General features: G+C 44.3%; 1 protein-coding gene across 1 annotated transcript in view; it reads right to left on the reverse strand.

Moving 5' to 3' along the window:
* The window catches only part of MACROH2A2 (macroH2A.2 histone), a 64,185-nt gene extending 38,455 nt beyond the window's left edge, over positions 1 to 25,730 (reverse strand). The window contains exon 1 of the mRNA XM_073574851.1: positions 25,277 to 25,730. The gene's annotated coding sequence lies outside the window, so the exon portion shown is untranslated. The remainder of the gene's footprint in view (positions 1 to 25,276) is intronic.
* Between the last annotated feature and the right edge of the window lie 205 nt (positions 25,731 to 25,935).

Genomic DNA, 25,935 nt, shown 5'->3' on the forward strand with positions numbered 1-25,935 from the left:
GATCCGCAGCAGAATCCGCAACGTGTGCACACACCCTAAATCCGCAGGTAAATCTTCAGGGCAAAAGACCTGCGGTTTATCTGCGGATTTCGTGTGGATTAGACTGCGGTTTGACACCTGTCATGGAGCAGGTGCCAAACTGCTGCGGAATCCGCACAAAGAATTGACATGCTGCGGAATCCGCACAAAGAATTGACATGCTGCGGATTTAAAGTTCCTCACACACATTAGATGTAAGAGAACCTGTCAAAAAAAAAAAAAAAAAATAGAAAAACCAAAGTGTTATTTACCTGCAGCCACAGTGGTAATCTACAGGTAAATATTTTTTAACCCCTTAACACCCAATAACGTGCAGTGTCAGTCAGTGGGTGCCTTCCCCTTTACGCGATCCACCTGCGGTTGTTTACATGTTAAATGCCACTGACAATTTCTGACAGAGGTATCTAGCATGCACGTGACGGAAGCGAGTCGCAAACCAGGCCCATCGGCACCCGTGTCACATGACCACGGGTAGTCGTTGGGTTGGCATGGCAACCTGGGGTATGCAGGAGACCCCTGTGGTAGTTGTCATTGCTGGATCGCTATGAGCGCCACCTAGTGGTCGGGCTCATAGCAAGTGAGCATTTCTGCTACATAAAGCAGGGCTGCAGCTTCTAGTCTCCCATTGAAGGGGAAAAAAATTGTTTTTTTTAAATTAAAATATAAAAGTGGAAAACACCCCCCCTCATTCACCCCATTCAAAATAACACAAAAATAAAAATACACATATTTGGAATCGCCATGTTCTGAATCGCCCAGTCAATATATAAGGTACACTGGGCGTTTTATGCTAATTTTCAACTGCTTTTTACAGAGCCAGCAAAGCCTATGAGATTTCAGAAATCTCATGCACACACACTGGTTTTTTGTGCCATCAGCATTTTGTGCTTTGCGGCTTTTTTTGGACATAGAGCATGTCACTTCTTTCAGCGTTTTTCACCCATTGGCTTGAATGGGTGTTGAAAAACGCTGCAAAAATGCAGATATCATTATTTTCAGAGTTTTTTTCTGCAGAAAAATCATGGACATTAGCATAAACAAAGACAAAAAAAAACCACGCATAAAAACAAGAACCAAAACACGCACCTAAACCTGCGCTTTTGCGGCAGCTTATTTCCTGACAAGAAATCAGGTTTTGCTGCAGAAAAAAAGCCCTGTGTGAACCTACCCTAAAAACAATTAATCCAACCGGTAAACAGCAAAACGCAGAAGAAAGTCAAAATACCAGAATTACGGTTTGTTTTTTTAGTCATCGCAACATTGCATTAGAATGCAATAACGGGCAATCAGAGCTACACCAAGATGGTATCAATAAAAAAGTCAGATCGGCACGCTAAAAATAAGCCCTCACCCAACCCCAGATCCTGAAAAATGGCGCTATGGGTCTCGGAAAATGAATTTTTTTTTTTTTTTTTACAAAATTAAGATTTTTTTTCACTACTTTAAATTAAAAATAATGTAGACATATTTGGTGTCTATGATCTCATAATGACCTGGAGAATCATAATGTCAGGTCAGTTTTAGCATTTAGTGAACAGGACAAAAAAAAAAAAAAAAACAATTGTAGAATGGAACTTTTTTTTCTTTTACAATTTCACCACACTTTGAATTTTTTTTCCTGTTTTCCAGTACACTATATGGTAAAACTAATGGTGTCGTTCAAAAGTAAGAACAAGCCCTCACATGGCCATATTGATGGAAAACTAAAGTTATGGCTCTGGGAAGAAGAGGAGCAAAAACATGGGAGACACAAAAACAAATACCCCTGGTTTTTAAGAGGCTAAAACAGTGGAGCCGGATGCCAGTCATGGAGCAGAGGGAGTCATGCCGCCCCATAACGAAATGAACAGTTGCAGGGAGAACAAAACTTCATCTTCTCCCTGCAGTTGCACTTCCAATTTGACACTTGCACATGTTTTAGATGGTATTTACATGCAGATTGTCACTATGGCTGCAGATAAATACTTTTTCATTTACGGCGCTTGGAGATTACAATATTGTCGGGTCCCAGTGTTATTCAACAAAACATCAGATTGCACTCGGACCTATGTTATGTTATGGGGCCATGCACATGTCTGATTTTATTCTTAGACAGACCAGGCTCGGGAGAAAAATTGCAGCATGGTAGAATTTGATCACTTGATCATGCAAGTCAAAGAGACCATGGAACTCATTGGACTGCACTCGGATGACATGCAGTCTGATTTCCACAGACTGACAGAATGGAGAAAACGGAGAAATCCATCTTCTCCGCATCATTGAAAATCGGATCCAACTATGATGATTTGCATAATTGACCAGATTCTCTCAGATGAGAGACTATGCACTTGTGTGACCCCAGCCTTAAAATCAGCAGAACCTCCCTAATTTTTTTTTCTTTAAATTCGTTTTTATTGAAAATACTATAATACAACATTATCACATATGTACAACACAGGTCAAAGTAACATAAATGTGTAATTATGCAACCATTGCAGTATAAACAAAGAGCTCCGGTCTTAACCCTCTCCCACCCAGGGCCTTCCCCCAGCCTTTGACTGGTTCAACTGTGACTCGCTAACTGTGTGGCTTCCCAAGCCTACCAATCCCAGGTGAACTTCTGTAAGGCGTTATTTTTGTGGGCTAGCATTTTTTCAAAAATAAACGTGGTATTAACTGCTTGAGCTATGGCCTCTATCTTAGGAATAACATCTTTTTTCCACTGTTTAGCTAATAGGAGTCTTGTCGGTAACACAATATGAGCCATTACCACTCTAGAGCAAGGGGGGAATGCATGTATGTTTAAAGAGGAAAAGCACCACCTCGGTAGACGGCTGGACGTTATGTCCCACTACAAGTGATATAAGTCTTAAGGCGTAATCCCACAGAGAAGTTATAAGTGGACAATCCCAAAATATATGATATAAGGACCCCACCTGATTACAGTTTCACCAACATAGGTGTGAGGTGTTGGGAAACATGGAATGGAGCTTCACGGGAGTAAAATACCAGCGGAGTATCAGCTTCAAGTGTGATTCAAAGTGGGACGCACATCTAAACGTCCGTCCTGCCAATTTAATTGCTCTTAACCAGTCCTTGTCAGGTATGGCTTTACCGAGGTCTTTTCCCCAAGATGTGAAGGGTATAGATTTTACAAATCTGCTCTTATGTCCCAAGGAATCATAAAGGGGTCTCAAGCCCATATCTAGGGATGAGGAAGATGAGAGGGTCCTAATAATATCACTATTAACCCGATATGGGAAGTTTAGATATTTCTTTAAAATGTATTGTACCCGGAGCTATGAGAAATGGTCTTTAAAAGGTCAAGCCAAACCTGTTTTTCAACTGGGCAAAAGAGAGCTATCTTCAACTATATCGCTTAATACCGTGATCCCGCATATCTTCCAATGGTACAGGTCAAGGTCCTCTGATAACACCTCCAGAAGTTCTAAAGGTGCCTCGAGAGGCAATGCAGGGATGTGTGGAGGAGTGAACCTGAAGCCAATCAGACAGGGAGTGCTTAGTCAGTGGAAGGAGGGCCCCCAGGTTCCGTGGGTCAACCAGAGCTGCCCATAGCACCGCCCTAAGATTGTGTGAGGGTGCAAAATGTGCCTCTATTTGGGATCACCTACTTGGGGGGGGTCGCGATTCCACCAGTTCTTCAACCGGCTGAGTTGAGTTGCAAAAAATGTCTCGACAACCGAGGCTGCTCTCCTCCCCAGGTGAAGGCATTCAGAAGCTTATGAGAACGTTGAAAAAACACCTTCGGAGGTGATATCGGCACCGTGCGAAATAAATACAACATTTTGGGTAGTAACATCTTAAACAGTGCAATATGACCTACCCAGGAGACTTCAAATTTCTGGAGTCTGCTCATCTCATTCTCAATATCTGCTAGTAGGGGGAGGTAATTGGCTTTGTACAAATTAGTGGAGGATGATGTTACCAACGTTCCCAGGTATGAAATTTGCTCCATCTGCCAGTCCATCCTCATAATGGCCTTAAGGCGTTTCAACTGCGGTAATGGTATGTTAAGGGGTAGATTTTGAGATTTATTCTCATTAATTTTGTAGTAAGATAGGAGGCCAAATTTTTCAATAATCTCTAGAGCTGCCGGCAAAGACTCCTAACGTCAATATCACATCATCAGCATACAACGTGATGCAATGAGATTGTTTCCCCACCTCTATCAGATCTCTGTACTTTGTCTGATTGCTTGGGCAAGTGGTTCTAAAGCTAAAATGAACACTAGGGGGGGAGAGAGGACTCCCCTGCCTAGTGCCATTTGTAATGGGGAATGTCTCCGACATGGTATCATTCACAAAAACCCTAGCCGACGGAGCAGAATACAGAGCTTTAATAGCAGTCAGTACCCGACCCCCAAACCCTATACGCTCCAGAACCGAGAAGACAAACGACCATCTCACTCGGTTGAATGCCTTCTCGGCGTCTAAGGCCACTACCACCGCTGGTGTTCCCCTTCTATTTATTACATCTATCAAATCAATTACTTTCCTGGTGTTGTCAGCTGCAGTCCGCCCTTGCACAATACCAGCCTGGTCTGGGTTAATAAGGGAAGGAATGATAGGCACCAATCTCAGAGCAATACACTTAGCATAAATTCTGACATCAGTGTTTAACAATGAAATCGGGCGGGAGTTTTGGGGCACCTCCGGTGGCTTTCCCTGTTTTGGGAGTGTGATCACAGTAGCTGTCAGCATTTCTTTTGGGAAGCTCCCTTCATTTGCTGCTAACTGTAGGGTTTTGCATAAGTGTGGGACTAAGGTCTCCTGGCAAGCTTTATAGTACAGGTTTGTAAGACCGTCCGGGCCTGGGGCCTTCGCCTCTGGGAGAGAGTTAATCACTTTGGTCAATTCAGTCTCCATCAAAGGTGCGTTTAAGATTTCTAACTGGTCTGGTGCAAGAGTTTGGAGATTAATGCTTGACAAAAACAGATTTGTATCAGGGGCTGTTGGGCCATGGAGGTCTGCTTTTGGATCTACTTTTGTTTGTGCCACTAAATGGGGGGGAGGGGTTTAGAATAAAGGGGTTCATGTTCCACGGGGATTAAAGGGGGCACTCAGATTCTTCCCGAATAGACATCTTTATGGGGACGTGATCCGACCAAGTTATTATACCCATTTCTGATAAGTTAACGATATTAGGGAGACCTGCTAACCAAGAATAGGTCTATCCGGGAGTAGGAGTAATGTACCGGTGAAAAGTAGGTATAGTCCTTCTCACATGCATGAAGAACCCTCCATATGTCATATAGGTCCTCCCGAAAGGCTAAGGGGGGAGAACAGGCTGCCCCCTGGAGGTTGGGGGGGAAGAGTCCGGAGAATTATCAAAAACACAATTAAAATCCCCACATATGATTACGTGGCCCTGTTTAACCTTATTTATTCTAGTTAATTTTTTGATAAATCTAGTCTGCGCTTGGTTTGGAGCATAAATGACAGCTATAGTATATAAAACATTATTTATGGTGCCCACTTGTATGAAGTTTCGACCTGCAGGGTCAAGTTCTAGATAAGTCGAGGAGAAAGCAACAGACCCCTTGATAGCTAACATCACCCCTCTTTTTTTTCTTCGAGAAATTAGATTGGACCACATATGGAAAGAGCCAATGAGACAGTCTGTGGGAGTCTTTCTCCAATAAGTGCGTCTCCTGGGCACAAAACACCTCACATTTAGCTGCGACCGCCTCTTTCCACATATAAGATCTTTTATGAGGGCTGTTTAGGCCTGTAACATTAAGTGAGCATATTGTAATAACCATATTGTAAACATACGGATGCTAGTATGACTAATGGGTTGCCCATTACACCTGTCAGAATTCCCTGCAAAGCGGGAAAATGCTGGACCCGAATAAACCACAGGTATGCAAACAAATAAAATCAGAAGTAAAGTCATGAAACAGACCGAGGACTGCACTTCAGTCCACAAAACGCGGGAGTAGGAAATCTGCGGGGGGGGGCGGGGGGTATATCACTGTCCGCACCAACCAGTCAGGATACCACCCTTGTTAAAAGATAGTAAAATATAGATAATGATTATATCTTCAGCGCCTGTTTTTTTTTGGGAGGACTTTCTGCCATGTCTCCTCTGCCCTTACAGGCGGCCCTCTTTGTTTCTGAGATTGTTCCTGCACTTGCATATCCCAGGTACGAAGCAATTCTCTTCCTCTTTCATATGAAGAGACAGTATGCCACGATCCTTTGTTGTTAATGAGCAATTTCTTGGGGTACCCCCACCTGTATGCCACCTGAGATTCTCTGAGGGCTGCAGTGATGGGATTCATTAGTCTGCGGAAGCGCAGTGTCTCTGCCGAGAGATCAGCATAAATTTTGATTTGGTGGAAAGGTGAAGGTAGAGATCCTTTCTTTCTGGAATAAGAGAAGTTCCTCTTTAATATGATAGCAATTAATGCGTGCAACAATTTCCCTCGGAACAGTGTCTGGCAAGTGGCTTGGGCGAGATACTCTGTGCGCTCAATCAATAATTAGTTCATATGGTGAACAGGAGGGGACCACCGCTTGGATTAAATCTTGCACATAACCCCTCAGCTAAGAGGGTGTGGTGGTTTCTGGTACACCCCTTAATTTCAGATTGTTCCTGCGGTTACGATCCTCCAAGTCCACAAGTTTATTATATATGGCTTCTAGGTCTTCTGCCATGTCATTGTGAGAGTCAATAAGGTTGTTATGGGAAGATGCAAATTCTCCCATTTTGTCCTCCACCTCCTGAATGTGAGATGTAACAGGTTTTAACATTAAAGAAAAGTCCTTTAGCATTGCGGTGCTAAAAGCCATCAGCATATCTTTAATTAAAGTTCCTGAAGCAGGGAGATTTGTTGTAGGAAGTTGCTGTAATACTGCAAGAGATTTACAATTGTCTCCTCCAGAATCCTCTTTCTCTGCAACATCTCTCGTTATTCTGGGAGTGCAGGGGAGGTGTGCATCGCTGCATATCCATCCGCCGGCCTGCTGGAACTACTTTTCCCGCGTGTCCCTCCGCAAGTGGGAAAATCTAGATCCTGGTGATGGACCCGGAGATAAGGTGAGGTGGGTGTTGCCTCATCCTGCACAGCAGCGGTGGTCTATACTGGGCTCAGGGGCAGTGGAGAGGGGGACTCTCCCGAGGAGCAGGAGACTCTGCTTACTGAGGGGCCATCTTGCCTGGTATCCCTGTTGAAGAAAATCTCCAATTTGCTTTGGTTTTTGAGTTTTCTCTTACCCCATGTCATCTTGCCAGTGATCAGTGAGGATTCGGGTAGCTGGGTGGGTTGATTAATATGCAGGAAAGGTGCTGAAATTGTCGCTTTGCAGGGTCTCAGGGAAGGAGCATTCAGCTCATGCAACTGGCATCCTAGGCATCCAGACCACGCCCCCAGAACTTCCCTATTTTGACAGGACTGGCAAACCACTAATATCTATGGAAACCTGCCCCAGACAGATGAGGTCATGGAAAAGAAATGGGCTTCATTTCCTTTTATTTTCAAGGAAGATAAGTCACGGCCAGAAGTGAGGTAGCAGCTCACTCCTCTCTACCCATGGAGAACGCATGCACAGTTGAGCCAAGTGTACATATGTATTGGGGAAGACAATCAGGAGTGAGAGCTATATGAGCGTACTCAGCTTACAGCTAACTTCTGTGTACGGACAGAAAGAAGTGATGGTCCAAAAATCAATCATAAAAAAATAAAGGAAGAATGTTATAGAGTTATTGTCTTGGAGTACAACTGGAGTCACTAAGAAATATGGAAGGATAAGGATAAGAGTTATTCTTTTAGTGCTAGGAAAACAATAGGCACCAATTCAGGATTAAGCAAAGTGTGTCTATGATGACAAAACAGTGCTCAGTCTTAGGGTACCGTTACACCTAGCGATGCACCAGCGATCCCGACCAGCGATATGACGCGGTCAGGATCGCTGGTGCATCGCTAGGTGGTCGCTAGTGAGCTGCCACACAGGCAGATCTCACCAGCGACATCGCTGGGGACGGGGGTCGCTACCTACCTGTCAGACGCGGCGATCCTGCGTCCTCCCGCCCGCGTCCACGCGTCGCTCATCGGCGCCACAGGAAGCGCCGCAGGAAGTGACCGACGAGGAATGGTACAGGAGCTTCTCGCGCGATCAGCGATAACCAGCGGGGGAGGCGGTCGGAGGTAAGTATCACATGCAGCGATATCGCTAGCAATATCGCTGCAACGTCACAAAATAGGTGACTTTACAGCGATATTGCTAGCGATATCACAGTGTGTAACGGGGGCTTTACATTTAAAAAAAAAAAAGCTGTAATAGATGTACAGGAAAGGATTTCATACAACATATAGGCACTGGGTACAATCATTACATACCAAGAGGAAGACAACCTTAAAAATCACTCTTTGGGTGTGTGCACACGTTGCGGATTTTGGTCCTGCGGATCCGCAGCGGTTTCCATGCGGTTTACAGTACCATGCAAACCTATGGAAACCAAATCCGCTGTGCACATGCTGCGGAAAAATCTGCGGTTTATTTTCCGCAGTATGTCACTTTTTTTTTGCGCTTCCGCTGCTGCAGTTTCCCTCCCGGGACATAAAAAAAACTCTTTCCACAATCTGCACAGCCCAAACCGCACTAGAATCTGCATTAATTCCGCTGGACAAAGTATAGGAATTCGCAGGGAAAACAGCATGTGTTTTACCCTGCGGTTTCTGCCAAGCAGTGCCGATTTTTCTGCAGAAAAAATCCGCAACAGGGTGTGTAAGATCAGAACAGATTGAAAAGGATAGTAATTTAGTACCAAAAATAGCTGAATTAGACAGTTGGAAAATAAGGACTCTAGGGAACGGCAACCACTTGGGATGAAACTTGAATGCCATAGTCAAGGCATTACCTTCAGCATGAACCCTTCTCTTGTTTCCTGCAGATGAAGAGACACAAAGCTTCCAGAGGCCATCATATGTAGCCATGTACTACTGCAAGGCCCAGCAATCATCTCACTACACATTTGCACCAAAGCCACAGATTCTGGGTTGTCAGTCAAACCAGATGGCACCACGAAGGAACCCAACTGACCACATAAGTAATAAAGTTATTCGGCTATGACCCCACGGTCAGTAATCGGCTGCGCTTTGGACGCAGCACATCCGCTCTGTCCAAAGCACAGTCGGCTTTTGAACGCAGGGGATTCCGCATGTGTTCATCGAACCGTGCAGAATCACCGAGTCCTATACGTACGTCTCCACAAGATGAAAAGACATGTTGCGGTCTGGAAAGAGGCGTACTGCATGTCCGGCTCCGCAGGTAAGCCACGGGTGTCGGAGCACGCATAGTGAACATGGGATTTCAAGAAAATCCCATCCACTATGCTGTAACAGCTGGACTCTGCGGATGTACGCGAGGTCCAACCCGCAGCGTTTAGACCTGTTTCACATTTCCGTTTGTTGCCATCAGTCAAAATCCGCAGTTTTGCAAAAAAAAAACAAATAACGTATCCGCCATTTTTTGGCGGATCCGTTTTTTTTTTCCCATTGACTTGCATTAGCGGCGGATTTTGACAGATGGTCATCCGTTGGATCTCTCTAGGCTCGTGTTCCTTTAAATTTTCACTAGCTGATAATGCGGATCCGTCAATAAACTGATCCGGTGACCTCCGTTTGTGCCACAACGGAAGAGGATCCGTTTTTTCACATTCTGGCGGATTTACACTGACGTCAAAAAACGGAAATGTGAAAAAGGCCTTACTGACCGTGGGAACATACCCACTGTCCTTTTATATTACAATGTTGGCAGTTGTTTATTAAACAAATAAAAAAGGAAAACGTGGGCCTGGAAAATTGAGTCACTTTCCATCACAGCACTGCCAATTCACATCCTAATAGAACCTATCGGTTTCCAGAAGAATATGAAAAGGCAGTCCATCTTCACCCCGGGATTGTGATCTTGAGGCTCCCCCTAAAATTGCTCATTCCCAAACACAGCAGTGCGTTTCTAAAGTGGCTCAATTAAACCCCTACATGCTGCAGTCAATAGCAACCTCTAAGAGAAATCGCTCTCTTGGGCACAACACTGACTTTTTGCAACACAATGACCTTAAAGGGGTTTTCTACTACTAGGACAACCGCTTCTCATTCCTTATGTTTGGCCCCGATAAAATAACCACCTCCCGTGCCACTGTCGTTCCAGCGGTGTCGGCACTCGCATTCCCGGGGATCGCATGTGGTTATTTCTAGTAAGCCCTGTGCCCAATCAGCGCTGGGTCTCACTGTCCCTGCTTTGGAATGTCTACAGAATCAAGAGGAAGTGGGAGATTCAAGAGAAGTCGTAGGAGGCTAGTACACAATGTATTCTGAGCTGCTTCTGCCCAACAGGAAATGACGGAAATATATACCGTACCTTTATAAACTAGTGTGGCAAGTTTATAGATTTTCAAGTGGATGAAATTAAATAAATCTTCAGAGTTTAGAAAATTAAACTGTGCATAATAATTAGTTTTCACTGCTTACAAGAGATTCATGACAGTTCACACACAGTATAGGAACTAGAGTTGAGCGAATATCTTTGGTTCTCCGCTTATTCGGCAAGCTGGATCGCGCAGGCCGAACAGCTGATCAGCACCGCAGCTGTGTCCGCATCACAGCACATGCATGGAGAGCACAACATACGGACTCTTCATGTATGTGATGTGACTATCCCGCTGTAGCTTATTCGCTAAGCTCTATAACTTGCCGAATAAGCTGGGAACCGAAGATATTCGTTCAACTCTACGGCTACGTGCGCACATTGCGGATTTGTCTGCATCTCTTGGCAGAAAACGCAGTGGAAATCTTTCGTATTTTATGTGCAGATTGCATGCATTTTTGATGTGGATTTACATGAGGATTTGTATGTGGCTTTGTTTGCAGATTTGTTAGCTAAATAAAGATATATTAAAAAAATAAATAAAAAAGTAATTTTCAAGTCCAACCTCCATTGTTGATGTGCTTTAACCAAGATGGGCTCTATTCTAGATTTTCCGCCCACACACTCTTCCTCCTTCTGCTGAAGGATGTCCTTTGACAAGTCGGCTGCGTTTTTGGCACCAAATCCGCAAACCTTTTATACCTGTGTTTTCGCTGTAGATTTGAGTGCCTCAATGGAAGTCAATGGGTGAAAAACGCTGCAGATTCACAAAAAGAATTAACATGCTACGGAAAATAAAATGCGGCGAATAAGGCCGGAATTTCCCGCATCATGTGCACAACAATACTGGATTCTCTTTGATTAACCTCCCTTTAGTAATATTTTGCATTTTTGGTGCATTTTCGCGCAGAAAGAGACACTGCGGGAACGCAATAAACCTGCATCGTGTGCACATAGCCTGATAGGGGCCCTGCATATCCAACTCTATTGAATTGTGTACAGTCCACATTTCTCCATTTTTTTTTGAATTTATGCCACTTTATGCAATTTAGTGTATTAAGTGGAAGAATAGTTCTGCTATGACAAAAGCTCCTTGCTGCCTTGGAGGCGGAAATGGGCCCTCTTAACTCTTGGGCCCCCATGCAGCTGCACCAATGATGTGTCTGCCCCTATATCTCCCATTTCAGTCCTTAAATCTGGGGAATGGGTCTGGAAACTGTACACTACCTGCAGCTGCCATGAAAAAAAACCAAAACACCTCGCTATATAAAGCGGGAAGATGTAGTAAAGTGGGGTGCAGAGCTCAAGCGAAATCATCTAAATATTAGCTTTCAGCTAATAACTTTTTGGCCGATTCCTACCCATGCCAACGGAAACTCTTTTGGCTACACTACTAAAGTATAAGACTGGCCCTTATAGTGGCCTTACGGGCCTGAAATTCTACAGTCATGATACAGTTGTGGACAAATGTAAGAGAAACAAGATGAAACTGCTGAAATGGAAACTACAGAGGCTACATGTCCTTATGGTGATCACGGGATTATTTACCAACTGGAGTTTTCCAGTCAGGGCTCAGGATTTGCCTCTTATAATTAAGGCGAAATTCCCAATATAACATCAACAGATGTTAACGAAACCCAGATCGCTTTAATAGCTGGCTGTGCCTCACACAATAGTAAGCGTGGGGAGAGGGAAAAGGACCCTGCAATACCTTGCTAAATGTATTATACAGCTCTGCACTTGTGGCAAACCTGCGGTCAATTTTGCCACATTTTGGCATGTATTGTATTGCAGATTTTATTAAAGATTTGTGCTCTACACAAGGCTGTAGTCTGATTACTCAAAGAATATCTGCAAAAAATATGCAACATGTACTTATTATTCTACACAAATCTGATAAACAAACAATACAATTCGCATGTCTTTCACCTTACACAAGCCTGTAGTTCTCTTTCCCAGCTGCAGACTTTTGTGGATGGTAAAGAATAACGGCAAAACTTTTATTTCATAATATGAGCCATTACCTATGTAATTACGTGTAAGTGCATCAAAATACTTCCCGATCACCATTCTTTCTACTAGGCAACCAACCCCTCCATAGTCTGGTAGGTGTGGGGTGGCTGTTTTTATCAGTAGCTTGCACCTCAGCTGCCCCTTGCCTCTATTAGTGGAGGCCTGCTGCATCCTGCTAATGTGCATTTGTCATCAGACAGGGTTTTGGGAAGGCCAAATCTCATGGTATGTGTTTTTTGTTTTTATGTTAGCTGTTCTTATATTAGTGTTAGGACTCACAAATATGAGGAGCTGTGATGTGGCTTGTGGGCCTGTGATGTGGCTTGTGGGCTTATCTATTTTGGCCAAAATATCAACCAATACCTCATTTAATGTATTTATCATATGCATCAATTTTTTGCACTTTTTTTTGCTGGATGCAGCCAGGCCTCTTTTTGTTGGCTTGGTTTATTGTGGCATCTGTCCCTGTGTGTTGCATATTATAGTGCTGGTGCAGCACACCTGATAATACTATGGGTGTTATTAATAGGCTGCAAGCCAGACACTAGCATCACACTAACTTGTATTACTGGCATCATGCAAGTCATATCAATGTGTAATTTTTTTCTACTAGGCAGCCAACCCCTCCATAGTCTGGTAGGTGTGGGGTGGCTGTTTTTATCAGTAGTTTGCACCTGTGCTGCCCCTTGCCTTTATTAGTGGAGGCCTGCTAATGTGCATTTGTCATCACACAGGGTTTTGGAAAGGCGAAATCTCATGGTATGTGTTTTTTTATTTTTTATGTTAGCCGATCACCATCTTCCCCAGTTCCCAGGGCCATTCTCTATTGGCTCATGCGGCCTACAGCCTAAGCAACCTAAACAGGGGTTTACAGTGGCTTGTGAAAGTATTCAACCCCCTTGGCTTTTTACATTACCACATGTTTAAATATTTTGGAATCTGATTTGTGTGATGCATCAGCATTAAATAGTGTAAGTTGGTAAAGTGAAGTGAGAAAAACTTAGGCATAAGTTAAATGTATGAGATCAAACAACTAAAAATTCGCATGTGCATACATAGTCACCCCTTTTTCTATATCAAGCCCTTAAAACAATTCTGTTGCAAGCAACTATTTTCATAAGTCACAAGCTTAGTGAAAGGAAGTCCATCCGTGTGCAATCTAGTGTCACATGGCTGTCAGTATATACACCTTTTCTGAAAGGCCACAGAGGCTGCAACACCATTAAGAGGCAACACTAACCAAACACCATGAAGACCAAGGAGATCTCCAAAAAGGTCAGAGACCAAGTTATTGAGAAGCACAAGTCAGGGTTGGGTTATAAAAAAATGTCCCAATCTCTGATGATCCCCGGAGAACCATCAACTCCATTATCATCAAATGGAAAGAACAGGTAGTGGTGGCAGCATCATGGTGTGAGGATGTTTTTCCACCAGCAGAGAAAGGGATAGTAGTCACAGTTGAAGGGAAGACACAGTGGGAAATACAGGGATATTCTTGAGCAAAACCTGTTTGATTTGAGACCAGGATTGAGGTTCACCTAACAAGACAATAACCCATAGTATACAGCTAAAACAACACTCTAGTGGTTTAAGGTGAAACGTGTAATGTTTTGGAGTGGCCTAGTCAAAGCCCAGACCTTAACCCAATTGACAATCTGTGGTCAGCCTTGAAGATTGCTGTTCACCAGAGAAAGCCATCTAACTTGAAGGAGTTGGAGCAGTTTTGCCAGGAGGAATTTGCAAGAATCCCCATGGTGAGATGTGGAAAGCTCATAGAGACTTTTCCAAAGCAACTTGCAATGTTTCCTGCAGCAAAAGGAGATTCTAAAAAGTATTGATGTTAAGGGGGTTAATAGATACACACACTGAAATTCAGTTATGTTGTACTATTTGTTATTTGCTTCACAAAAAGAACACTAAATGTTCACAGTTGTAGACATGTTCTTTACATGAACTGATGCAAACTCTCTCTCAAAAAAAAAAAAAAAAAAAAAAAAAAAAAAATAGATTACAGGTTGTGAGGTAGCAAAAATTGAAAAAAATGCCAAAGGGGATGGAGTGAATACTTTCGTAAGCCACTAATGCAATGTATATGGAGCATCACTCAAAGACTCCATAGGCTTACACTGAAAGAAGGAGCACTGCCCCACACAATATTCCTTCTTTGAGCTCGCAAAGGTCACACAAGACCAGAATGACTCTGGAAATCATAGAAGATGGCCACTGGCAAGTATAACACACCTATACTATATTACAACGGTAATTAGGGTGGATTATTAAAGCAAAATGGTCAAAACTTCTTAGGGTACGTGCCCACGATCAGGAAACAGCAGCATATTGTCACTGCATCCAAAGCACGCAGGTGTGTTTACAAAGCGGACTTACCGCATCCAATAGATTTCTATTACGGAAATGTCTTTCTGCTGCGGAGAACTAGACTCCGCAACTGAAATTGACAATCTGCAGCTTGTAAACCCGCACCAAGTGTGCAATTTGCACACATGCGGTTACATGCTGACTAGACATGCCCGGCCAGTTCAATACACTTGTATTGAGCAAGACCAGGCAAGTCTAGTTGGAATGAGACTAAGTATGCAAATTGCATATCTCCAGTCACTTTTCACCTGCTCCCAGCACTGGAGATTCCTGACAGTGCACTCTGAGGACTCGCATACAATGACTGTAGACTTGGACCTCAAGCCTAGACAAACCCTTTAACCAGAGCATACAGACTGCACACTGAATCTATCGGTGCGCTGTCAGATTTTCATCTACCAATAACCTTGTACGGGATCAAAAGCTACTCAAATTAATAATCCTTATTACACGGATGGGTGCGCACAAATACCCATTATTATAAATCCACATGGTCAATTTTCCACAGCCCAAAGGTTGATGTAGAGGAAATTTTTTTATTATGCTTTAAATGCACTAGTTTAGTCAGATTTACAAAACAGACTAATGTTTGTAAAAAGCAGGCAGTTTCTACACTTATCTATGCGGACAATCACACAGGGATGCACACAGAGCCAGCGACATCCGCTGGAGCGAGCCGGAGGTCACTCTTCCATGCAAGTCTGACAGCCTCGCTTTGGCTCTCACAGACATATATTGCAAGCTTGTGACACAACTTTTGACTTGAAGCCAGTTAGAAGCTACACAAGAAGAAGGTCATAAGATGGCGCTGCAAGACAGGAGCAGCTCCAAAAAAATGGAGAAGATGCTGGAGGGTGAGTATCAGTGTAGGAGCAGGTGACTTAGATTTGAAGCACCACTCCATCGGTGAAAAAGAAAAAACAAGGCTGGAGTGGTGCTTAACAGAGATGGGTGGACCACTGTATGTTCAAGTCCGGCCGAACAGTTAAAAAAAAAAAAAAGAAAAAAAGTGAGTTCAGGTACCAGAACAGCACCCGATCCGATACACTTAAATGGGGGGCCTGAACAGGGGACGAGGGCTTTTAATAGAATGGGCGTTAAAAAGAAATGTGTATTTTATTATTTCTAATAAAAGACTTTATACTTTGTCTTTATTTAGCATGTAATTATAGGATTAGCCAGTGTTCGGGGTCCGTGCCCAAATAGGTGTTTTGTATGGATGCCGAACTTTACTGACCGGGGTCCACCCTCTATAGTACTTAATTAAAAAAAAACAGTAACTATATATTTTATATGAAATATCAAGAAAAGCAGAAGAAAAAAAACAAAACACATTTTACTGAAAAAAAACAAACATGTAAATAACCTTTTTTTCTATAGTCCTAAAAATGCACATTTCCAGTTATCGTGCAATATAAATGCATCTTTACCCACTTATGGAACAGCTTGGGATAAAAACACTTTAATTTGCCATAAATGTTATTTTTACAGCAAATTCCCTAAAGCTGAGGGTGTGTTTATTTTTTTTTTAATATTTCCCATGTAAAAATCTAGTCTTTTTTAACAAGGGGACATGATTCGCAAGACTCCCACAGATAAGATTTAAGAACCATGTACCCTTAGCCAATAAGACTAGAGTTACAGTTGTGCTCAAAAGGTTACATACCCCGGCAGAATTTTTGCTTTCTTGGCATTTTTTTCAGAGAATATGAATGATGACACCAAAACTTTTTCTCCACTCATGGTTAGTAGTTGGGTGAAGCCATTTATTGTCAAACTACTGTGTTTTCTCTTTTTGAATCATGACAACTCAAAACATCCAAATGACCCTGATCAACGGTTCAGTGCTGGAGTCCTGGGTTCGAATCCCACCAAGGACAACATCTGCAAGGAGTTTGTATGTTCTCCCCGTGTTTGCGTGGGTTTCCTCCCACATTCCAAAGACATATTGATAGGGAATTTAGATTGAGAGCCCCATCGGGGACAGCGATGATAATGTGTGCAAAGTTGGAATATGTTAGCGCTATATAAAAATTAAGATTATTATTCACACACTCTGGTGATTTTGGCCTGCTAACATGCACAGAAGTTGACACAAATGGGTTTGAATGGCTACTAAAGGTAACATCCTCACTGCTGCTCTAAGGCCGGTTTCACATTCGCGCTTTTGAGCGCAGCGACGGCCTGCGCACGGCCGCCGCTAAGCCCCGCCCCGCCTCCACCGGTATCTCCGCCTCCGGGCGCATGACGTTGCATGCGTCCCCTATCTTCATCACAGAGGGCGCAGGCCATACGCAGTCTGCGCACAGTCTGCGTTTGGCGGCGCATGCGTCCTTTTGACGGTGCGCCAAGCACAATCAAAATGCAACAGGTTGCGTTTGGCGCTGCTCGGCGCACTGTCAAAAGGACGCATGCGCCGCCAAACGCAGACTGTGCGCAGACTGCGCACGGCCTGCGCCCTCTGTGATGAAGATAGGGGACGCACGACGCATGCAACGTCATGCGCCCGGAGGCGGGGCTTAGCGGCGGCCGTGCGCTGGCCGTCGCTGCGCTCAAAAGCGCGAATGTGAAACCTGCCTTACAGAGGAGAAAAAAGTATTTAGTCAGCCACCAATTGTGCAAGTTCTTCCACTTAAAAAGATGAGGGAGGCCTGTAAAAAACCAGGGGAAGAGTCTTGAGGAGATCATTTGCATATTCCCAGTGCCTTCTGGGATAAGTGAAGAGTCTCCGCGAGCTCAACGATCACTGGGTTTTGGCCGTTGCAGCTGAAAAGAGGAAATCGGAAAACCAGGGGAAGAGTCTTGAGGAGATCATTTGCATATTCCCAGTGCCTTCTGGGATAAGTGAAGAGTCTCCGCGAGCTCAACGATCACTGGGTTTTGGCCGTTGCAGCTGAAAAGAGGAAATCGGAAAACCAGGGGAAGAGTCTTGAGGAGATCATTTGCATATTCCCAGTGCCTTCTGGGATAAGTGAAGAGTCTCCGCGAGCTCAACGATCACTGGGTTTTGGCCGTTGCAGCTGAAAAGAGGAAATCGGAAAAACCGCGCGCCTGTCGGCGCACGAATTTGGGCTCATCTTTCATCGTTTTTAAGAAATCTCAAGATGGAAGAGGCCAGGAGCCATTTGGTGAGCTGCATTTCTTGCTACATGTTCACAGACTTACCAGTGGAAAAGCCAAACTTCACATGCCACAAATGCAAGCTTGTGTCCCTGTTGGAGGAAAAGTTGCAAAATCTCGAAGAGAGGTTAGCTACGTTGAAGATCATTAAGGAAGGTGAAGAGTTCTTGGACAGAGCAGAATTATCTCTTCATGTTACAGAAAGAGAAGAAATTCGAAGTGCACCTGAAGAAACAGAGGAATGGAGACATGTGACCCAGAGAAGCAGGAGGATCAGGAGGCAGTCAGCACCCATACTGCTCAGAAACCAGTACCAGGCTCTCACGCAGGAAAACAATGAAGAAATACATCAGGATAAGACTTTGCCAACAAGCAGCAACCTTGTACGCCTTCAGAGTCCTCCTGGATGGAGAAAGAAAAATGTTGTGAAGAAGAAACGGAGAGTGGTGGTCATGGGGGATTCCCTGTTGAGAGGAACTGAGGCCGCTATCTGCAGACCGGATATAACTTCAAGAGAAATGTGTTGTCTTCCAGGTGCAAAAATTAAAGATGTGTCTGACAGGATATCAGGACTCTTCAGACCTACAGAAGACAACCCATTCCTGCTACTACATGTGGGGACAAATGACACTGCAAGAAACGACCTGGAAACCATCTGCAGAGACTTTGAAGACTTAGGCAAGAAAGTGAAAGAACTGGGAGCGCAGGTGGTCTTCTCTTCCATCCTCCCAGTGGATGGCCATGGAACAAGGAGGTGGAATAAGATTCTGCAGGTGAACAACTGGCTACGTCGATGGTGCCGTCAGCAACGATTTGGATTTCTGGATCACGGAGTGAACTACTTATACGATGGACTACTTGCTAGAGATGGGGTGCACCTTACGAAGACTGGAAAGCATGTATTTGGAAGTCGCCTTGCTACACTTGTAAGGAGAGCTTTAAACTAGAACAACATGGGAAGGGAAGCAAAAGACCAGAAAAAGCCATACACCTGACAAATGCTATTGAGAACTCTGCTATTAGAAGTGGAAAGGAAGAACAAAGACGAAAGAATCTAATTAATAAAAATATTGGAGAAAGAGAAACCAATCACAAACTAAAATGTTTCTATACTAATGCACAAAGCATGGGCAACAAACAAGAAGAATTGGAACTACTAACACAGGAAAAGAAATATGATGTCATTGGAATCACTGAAACTTGGTGGGACAATACACATGATTGGAATACAAGACTAGAAGGATACAACTTATTTGCAAGAAACAGACTTGATAAACGAGGAGGGGGTGTCGCATTGTATGTTAGAAACGCGTATATCTGCACAGAGATTGAAGCTTCAGAGACTGGGAGTTCTGTGGAAACTGTTTGGGTAAGAATACAAGGACAGAACAATGGAAAGGACACCATTGTAGGCATTTACTACAGGCCGCCTGTGCAAGCTGAAGCTATGGATGAACTCTTTATGCATCAAATGGCCAAGTTCTCCAAAAAATATGACATAGTTGTCATGGGAGATTTCAACTATCCAGACATTTGTTGGGAATCTCTCTCAGGCAAAACTAACAGGTCAAGGAAATTCTTATCCTCTCTTGCTGACAACTTTATCTTCCAAAAGGTAAGGGAGAAAACAAGGGGAACTGCTACCTTGGATCTAATCCTTATAAACAGGGAGGAAATGGTTGAGGAGGTAAAAGTGGCTGGGACCCTAGGAGGTAGCGACCATGCTATTTTAGAATTTTGGATAACTAGAGGCGGAAGACCTGTGAAGACTCAGACGTCAAGGTTAGATTTCAGAAAGGCAGATTTTAAGGGATTCAGAAAGAGAATTGGAGGGATCCAATGGCTGGATATCCTTAAAGACAAAAATGTCCAGGAAGGATGGGAAATCTTGAAAAATGAAATTCTCAAAGCACAGTTGTTAACAATTCCGAAAAGAGGGAAGAATAGGAAGCAGTTAAGGAAACCAGGATGGATGAACACAGAACTTAAGCACATGCTAAAAAGGAAGAAAAAAATGTTTATAAAATGGAAAGAGGGAGGCATATCTAAAGAAGAATATAATGCTGTCTGCAGAACCTGCAGGGCACAAATCAGATTAGCTAAAGCTGAAAATGAATTGAGGCTTGCAAGAGATGTCAAAAGCAATAATAAAGGATTTTGGGGATATGTCAAAAGTAAAAGAAAAGTCAAAGATGCTATAGGATTTTTACAGGATGAAAATGATGAAATGGTAAGACAGGATGTTGAGAAGGCTGAACTTTTAAATTCCTATTTTGCATCTGTTTTCTCTCAGAAAGGAAATGTAACATCAACTGTTATTCACTGTCCTATTAAGGGAATAGAAGAATCCAGGATATCTATAAACAGAAAGATAGTGAGGAAACACTTAGCTAGCCTAAATGAATTCAAGTCTCCAGGTCCAGATGAATTACACCCCAGAGTACTGAAGGAGATAGCAGAAGAAATTTTTGAACCCCTCTCTATAATCTTTGAAAATTCTTGGAGAACAGGAGAAGTGCCAGAAGACTGGAGAAGAGCAAATGTTGTTCCTATCTTCAAAAAGGGGAAGAAGGTGGACCCAGGTAACTATAGGCCGGTGAGTCTGACTTCTATACCAGGAAAGATCTTTGAACAAATTATTAAACAACATGTATGTCAATACCTGGATAAGAATGAAGTGATTAAACAGAGTCAGCACGGGTTTGTAACTAATAAGTCATGTCAGACTAACTTAATTTCCTTCTATGACGGTATCACTGATTGGGTGGATCAAGGAAATGCTGTAGATATAGTATATCTTGACTTCAGCAAAGCATTTGACAAAGTCTCTCATACAATCCTTATTGAAAAAATGAGTAAGTATGGAATGGACAAGGCAACTGTTAGGTGGATTCATAACTGGCTTAGTGATCGGACCCAAAGAGTGGTCGTAAATGGCTGCACATCCAGTTGGAAGAATGTCTCAAGTGGGGTACCACAGGGCTCTGTCCTGGGCCCTGTATTGTTCAACATCTTTATCAACGATTTAGATGAAGGAATTGAGGGTAAACTGATTAAATTTGCTGATGACACAAAGCTAGGAGGGATAGCTAATACTAGAGAAGAGAGAGAGAGGATTCAAAAAGATTTAAATAAACTGGAGAAGTGGGCAGCAACTAACAGAATGGTTTTTAACAGGGAGAAATGCAAAGTACTACATCTGGGCAATAAAAATGGAAAAAGCATATATAGAATGGGAGGAATAGGGCTAAGTGACAGCACATGTGAAAAAGACTTGGGTATACTAATAGATCACAGACTGAATATGAGTCAACAGTGTGATGCAGCAGCAAAAAAGGCAAATGCAATTCTAGGATGTATTAACAGAAGCATACAGTCTAGATCACGTGAAGTCATTATTTCCCTCTACTCCTCTTTGGTCAGACCTCATCTGGAATATTGTGTCCAGTTTTGGGCACCACATTTTAAAAAAGACATCAAAAAAATGGAGCAAGTTCAGAAAAGAGCGACCAGAATGGTGACCGGTCTGCAAACCCTGTCTTATGAGGAAAGGTTGCAGGATTTGGGAATGTTTAGTTTGCAAAAGAGAAGACTGAGAGGAGACTTAATAGCTGTCTACAAATATCTAAAGGGCTGTCACATTGTAGAAGGATCAACTTTATTCTCATTTGCACAAGGAAAGACTAGAAGCAATGGGATGAAACTGAATGGGAGGAGACACAGATTAGATATTAGAAAAAACTTTTTGACAGTTAGAGTGATCAATGAGTGGAACAGGCTGCCACGAGAAGTGGTGAGTTCTCCTTCAATGGAAGTCTTCAAACAGAGGCTGGACAGACATCTGACTGGGATGATTTAGCGAATCCTGCTTTGAGCAGGGGGTTGGACCAGATGGCCCAGGAGGTCCCTTCCAACTCTACGATTCTATGATTCTATGATTCTATGATTCTATGATTCTAATTGACATCAGAGGTAGACCACAACTATGAGAGGCAAAATGAGAAAACAAATCCAGAAAATCACCTTGTCTGATTTGGCAAGATTTATTTTGCAAATTATGGTGGAAAGTATTTGGTCACCTAAAAACATGCAAGATTTCTGGCTCTCACAGACCTGCAGTGCGCAGGCGCCGTGGCCCTTTGACCTTTCCCAGCACCTGCGCACTGCAGTACTTTTCTCTGCCCTCAAAAGGTCAGAGAAGTACGCCTGCGCAGGAGCGCGATGCCGAGCAGACTGTGCGGATGATGCAGGGATGCGTCATCCACAAGAAGCAAGAAAGCGGATGGCCACAAAATGATGGGCGGCACCGGACCAAGACCTGCGACACCCCTAGGTCAAGCACACCCCACAGGTGAGTATAAGAAGTTATTTTTCTTCTCTTATAGGTCGGGCTGTGGGCAGATATACAGCATTATAGAATGCTGTATATAAGCCCTAAAAGGTGGCGGCCTTACTTCATATCAGCCAAAACTGGTGACAGGTTCCCTTTAAGCACGGCAACCAATCACTGAGATCAGGGCTTTCGTGGGGTCTACAGCGACATTACTGCCGAGCCTAGTAACTGACTCACGCGTCACAAGTGGTTTATTCATAATGTCACCTTTGCAGCCTGTAAAAGTGACACCCGGAACAGCTACTTTTATCATTTTTAATCTGTCAAATCTATAAAAATGTAATTGTAGAAGGATGGGAAGCAGTAAGAGTGAGCATGGTTACAGGAACTAATTCTATTGTGCACATATTTATGTTACATGCAAAAACAACATGACCGCAAACATTGTTTGTATTTTAATATTATTTGTATTCTAAGGCTGTGTGCCACGTTGCAGATTGTTATGCGGATCCGCAGCGTTTTTTCCCGCACAGAAATGCACCAAATCCGCAATGTATTGCCCAACCAATGTTAATCAATGGGAATTCAGAATTTGTGTTCACATGCTGCGGAAAATTCCACGCAGATTCGCAGCGTTTTATTTTCCACAGCATGTCGATTCTTTTCGCGGATCTGCAGCGTTTCTGCACCCACTGACTTACATTGCATAGGTCAAATCCACAGCAAAACTGCAGATGTAAAAAGGTCTGCGGAGTTGCGTGCCAAAAACACTACGGAGAGGAAGAGTGTGTGAGCAGAGAATGTGTGTGTGTAGGCAGGCATCGTCTGATAGGAGGACTACTCCCATCCGGCTATGTCTGTTGTCACATATAACAGTGACATCATAAGCCGACGATGAGACAGTAGTAGTCCCATCGTCCGGTTACTGTGATCAATTGTAAAAAAAAAAAACAAAACACATTCATACTCAAACACCTAATCCCTGACACCCTCAATCTCCTGCAACAAAAATAAAACCAACATATACTTAACTTTCCGCCATAGTCCATTTAATAAAGAGTGTCCCACGACGATCTCATGTGTAGAACGGTCACATCGGGAGATGTGACTGCTCTACCCAGCCTGCGGTGATACACTGACAAGAGGTGGTCCTCCCGCAGTCTACACTGCAGGAGGATCTCCTCCTGTCAGTGTATCACTGTGCCGTCAGAGGTCACTGAAGTTCATGCTGTCACCTGCGGCACCGCTGCTGAGAAAATTCTCACACAGCGGTAGTGCTGTAGAGTGAGCGCACAAACTACGGAGAACTCTCAGTGATGCACTGCAGGAGTAACGATCTCCTGTCACTGTATCACTGAAAGCTGGGCAGAGCGGTCACATCGCCTGACGTGACTGTTCTACACGTGGGATAGTCGTAGGACACTCGTTATTTAGGACTACGTTGGACAGGGAGTATTTGTGCTAGTTTACCATTTTATTTTTGTTGCAGGAGATGAGGGAGTCGAGGATTAGGTGATGCAGTAAGTGTGGTAAATTAAGAGTAATAAAAGGGCTTCATTCTGGCTGTGTCATTATATACCATATCACTATAGGGGATTAGTAATGGACAGTTGTCTTATTGATGCCTCTCCATTACTAATCTGTGGGCTTTATGTCACCGGACAATACAAAGGTGACATCTACCCTACTTGCCATGGCTACAGGGCAAGTGGGAAGAGAGCAGCTAAGTGCCAGAATTGGTGCATCTATAAGAAGTGCCATTTGTGGGGTGGCTGAGAGCTGATGTTTTTTGCCTGGAGGGTGCCAATATACATGGCCCCTTCCCAGGCTATTAATATCAGCCTGCAGCTGTCTGCCTAGTCTTTGCTGGTTCGATTTTATAGGGCCCCCCATGTCAATTTTTTTCTGGGGTTCCCCTGTAAGCTAGCCAGTAATGGCTAAGCAAACATCTGTGAGCTGATATTAATAGCCTGGGAACCTTTATGGCTATTGGCTCCTTCCCAGAAAATTGACATCTGCCCTCACTCTGCTGGATATGAAAATTACTTGAGAGCCCACGCAATTTAAAAAAAACAAATATTGCGTTTCATACACCATATGGCGGTATGTAAGCACTATATGGCAGTATAGCGCATGTTAGATGAAATATAATGCTTACACAAACATATATATACTTGGTTTGTTATGATATTATGGGTCTTCAATGGAGCATGTAAAGGAAGAGGTTGGACAAGGAAATGACATCAATTTTTTTTTTTTTTAAATATATATTTAGCTTGTAAATCTGCAGACAAAACGGCACAGATTTTCAACGGTGTTTTCTACCGAGTCAGAATCTGCGCACAATTTTATAAAGGCAAATCTGCAACGTGCACACCGCCTAAAACGAACGAGGAAGTGGTAAACCCTGCACCAATAACCCGAGGAGCGACACCGCCTGCTGCTCCCTACGTGAGCCGGGAAAATGATAGACGGTTTCAGGAGGGATTAGTTATAAGACAGCAAGGAAGGGAACGGGCAAAAAAAGTGCAAGTGCACAGGGCGAGCCACGAGAAGGCGAGGGAAGCCCTCCAGGTACAGGGGCACCTCACAGGATGGCACGGAGCCAGTGCAGGGGCCACGGCCTAACTCCAAGACCAGCCACCCCACAGCCTGCAATCCGGATTATCCAGAGCTCTATAGAAGGGGGCGCTCCTGGCAGGTAAGGGGCACAGGCGCCCCTCAGCCCGCCCACAGGCTGCAGCGCCCCCTCCGGCCACGCTCCGCTCTGTGGGGGTCACCGTACCCGAGGGCGGGAAGCGCGCGGAGCCCGCACTTCAGTCTCACAGAGGGAGAAGCCACCGAGAAGATGGCAGCTCCCCGCAGCACCGGGGCCTCTCACCCGGCGGCAGTGAGGCAGCCCCCGGCCGGGGCACACGTCCGTCCCGGACACCGGGGGGGGGGGGCGCGACCCTCATTAGGCGCCTGCTGTGTCCGTGCGCTCCGGAGCGGCCATTCATTGCCAGCGCCGTGCTCGGCCGCTTACCTGTGTGCGCGCCCTCCCGGAGATGCCGGCTCCTCGCCGCTATTGTTCCGATTGTTATTGTTTGCTCTTCTGTGGCCTTCTCTATTATTTTCTTGTTTTCCCTCCCCCCCGCCAGTGTGTAAATGGGAGCTGTGAAAGCCGATAGTAAAAGCGGGAGGAGGCGGCGAGCAGGGACAGGGAGGGAGGCGGCGCTATGGAGACGGCAAAACCCACGGCCTCCCCTAGGTGGAGCTGCGCGGGCTGTGATTGGTGGCCGCGCTCCGGCCTCCTGCGGGGCTGCAGAGCTGGGACTGCGGCGCCCGGGATCTGCTGGCGCAGCTCTTCTGTATGGCGGCCTGGGGAGCAGGAGACCTGTCGTCCCTCACTGTCCCCCCTCTCTCCGCCCCATCAGCCGCACACAGAAGACCTGCGTACGCGTCCTCCAGGCTCCTGCGCCCCGCCCACCGCCAGTGACGTCAGCGGGCTCGCCGCCAATGCCGGCCTTTATTCTCCTACGCTCCGCCCACAGGCAGTGATGGCGGGAACATTTTCTAACATAGGAGTTTAGAAAAGAATAGCAAAAATATTTTATTGTAACCATACAAATAGTGAAACTGACACATATAATGAAAAGATGTGCTGCAGTAGACACCTAAAGTTTGGCACACAGCACAAAAAAT

The sequence above is a fragment of the Dendrobates tinctorius genome, unplaced genomic scaffold (assembly GCF_039654945.1).
Source record: "Dendrobates tinctorius isolate UK_male_01 unplaced genomic scaffold, ASM3965494v1 ptg000040l, whole genome shotgun sequence".
In the NCBI taxonomy this organism is placed as follows: Eukaryota; Metazoa; Chordata; class Amphibia; order Anura; family Dendrobatidae; genus Dendrobates; species Dendrobates tinctorius.